The 2,572-nt window shown below is 37.9% G+C and overlaps 1 long non-coding RNA gene across 4 annotated transcripts in view; it reads left to right on the top strand.

Annotated features, from left to right (window-relative positions):
• Positions 1-2,061, top strand: part of LOC143019233 (uncharacterized) — a 907,500-nt gene extending 905,439 nt beyond the window's left edge. For all 4 annotated transcript variants that reach the window (XR_012965809.1, XR_012965807.1, XR_012965808.1 and 1 more), the window contains exon 5: positions 1,780-2,061. This is a non-coding gene — a long non-coding RNA (uncharacterized LOC143019233). The remainder of the gene's footprint in view (positions 1-1,779) is intronic.
• The last annotated feature ends 511 nt before the right edge of the window (positions 2,062-2,572 follow it).

Raw genomic sequence — 2,572 nt, 5'->3', positions numbered from 1 at the left:
ATATATATATACATATATATATATATATGCATATGTATATACATACATATATATATACATATATATACATATGCATATGTATATACATACATATATATATACATATATACATATATATACATATATATATATATATATATATATATATATATAATATATACATATATCGTTTTATCACCCTATTATTATAACTTCAAACCTGGACTGCCTAGCGAATGGTTAAAATGAGCCAGTCAGTCTCTTTCTGTCTTTATTTGGTGATGACCAAAAAAGTATTAAAAAAAAGAAAAAAAAAATTGTCATTGTCATCCTGATGGACGTTGTTATCATCGTCTTCGTCGTTGTCGCTACTGTTGCATATGTGATTATGTGTGTGTGTGTGTGTGTGTGAGAGAGAGAGAGAAAGTATGTGTATTGTATGTGTAGTATGTGTGTAATTGGTTTGTGTGTGTGTGCGTGTGTGTGTGTGTGTGTGTGTGTGTGTGTGTGTGTGTGTGTGTGTGTGTGTGTGTGTGTGTGTGTGTGTGTGTGTGTGTGTGTGTGTGTGTGTGTGTATGTGTATGTGTGTGTTTGTGTGTGTGTGCGCGCATGCGTTTGTGTGTTCATGTGTATATGGGTGTGTGTGCTTGTGTCTGTGTGTGTGCGTGTGCGCGTGCCCCCGTGGGAGCCTAAGCTTATATATGTTCATTGAAGTTTATGTACTTTCCTGACATCCATTTGTGTATATCAGGCTAACAAAGGAGATCCGTCTTCTGTTTAATGTATTTACACAATTCTAGACGGAATTCGTGTGCGCCAAATGAGTTTTCTGTGTCTCGTAATTGCTTAGACGCCCCTTCAACAGAATAAAATTGCCTGGAGTTTGCTGAAATAGAGTCTGTGGACAGTTGAATTGTGCCGAAAGGCTAAATCCTTAAACATGATGATGTACTGTAGAAAATTCTTTATGGTTCATTCCAGTGTATTCTTTGATGATGAGGGATAATATTGTATCTTTCCTCATGGCTTGGCTGCCAACAGGTGATTGCATTCATCTCTAATTTAGCAAAACTGATGAGAATTTCTTGATTAAACTAATTCATCTAGATTGTTGGATTAGATACATGATCCCTTGAGATATTTCGAAGTTTATTAGAGACGCACAATGTTAGCCAGATGAAAGTCATTAAGTTTGCCACGGGAATCTACGTGTTAAACTAAGTTGTTCTTAACCATTTAACACCTTGAGTTCTAGGCGGATCGCATGAAAAATCGTCACCCCAGACTTCGACAGGGTGACAATTCTTCATGTGGGCTATCCTAGGGTGACAATTCTTCATCCTGGGTTTACGATTCTTCGGTTGTATAAATTATGACATTAAGCATAACTCTCATTCAACCTAACCTAGCCTAACTTAACCTAGCCTAACCCAGCCTAATCTAACCTAACTTAACCTAACCTAACCAAACCTAACCTAAACTAGCCTAACCAAACCTAACCTAACCTAACCTAGCCTAACCTAATCTAACCTAACCTAACCTAACCTAACCTAACCTAGCCTAACCTCATGTAACCTAACCTAATCTTTATTCCACTGTTGATATTCGGCGTACTGGGGGTGACAATTCCTCAGGTGGGATCTTATGGGGTGACGATTCTTCATGTGGGCGTTCTGGGGTGACAATTCTTCATGTAACCCTTCCAAGCTTATCAAAATCTCTTGACATTAATACCGCACCCAAAACACATCAAAGACGACACTAAGTATTAAGAAATAAATTATTTTCTTTTATTTACAGGTGAGTTGTGTGTGTCGTATATGGCCCGTGTCACGTGCTGCCTGTGTTGTGCGTTTTCTGTGTCCAACGGCGTTTCCCGTTAGACCTCGTGCCTCTTCAACGGGCGGCAGCAGAGGTGAGTCAGCGGCACCCCCCCCCCTCCCCTTCCCTACATACACACACACACAACCCCTCTCCAGTGATAGATCCCTGTCGCAGTGGAAAGGGAGTGCCTTCGTTAGGCTTAGTTCACCCTTGCCTTGAGGTCGCTTCCTGAGCTGCATGGAATTGTTTGTCATTAAAAAAAAAAAAAAAAAAAAAAAATCGAGAAAAGCGTCATCGTAACAAACGAGATAATAAATTTGATGATTTCGCTCTTGTTATTGCTAGTGTTAGTGTTCTTGTTATTGTATTGCCTTGAGGTCGCGTCCTGAGCTGCATGGAATTGGTTATCGTTAAAAAAAAAAAAAAATAGAGAAAAGCGTCATCGTAACAAACGAGATAATAAATTTGATGATTTCGCTCTTGTTATTGCTAGTGTTAGTGTTCTTGTTATTGTGTTGCCGTTAATTTGACCAACACGAAAATTTTTAAACATAACACTGCCAGAGGATGAGTATCAGCATTGGATTCCCCATCTGCTTCCCTACACCGCTTCTCTAAATCATAATAATTTTTCTCATTTCTCTCTCCTTAACGCCTTTTCTTTTGTACTTTCACCTCAATCTTCTTCCCCGTCTCCATCATGCTATATGTATATATATATATATATATATATATATATATATATATATATATATATATATATATATAT

This window comes from Oratosquilla oratoria, chromosome 36 (genome assembly GCF_046742065.1).
Source record: "Oratosquilla oratoria isolate Oo_2021 chromosome 36, ASM4674206v1, whole genome shotgun sequence".
Lineage (NCBI taxonomy): Eukaryota > Metazoa > Arthropoda > Malacostraca > Stomatopoda > Squillidae > Oratosquilla > Oratosquilla oratoria.
The sequence above is the reverse complement of the archived record's forward strand: the minus strand, read 5'-3'. Positions and strand labels throughout refer to the sequence as shown.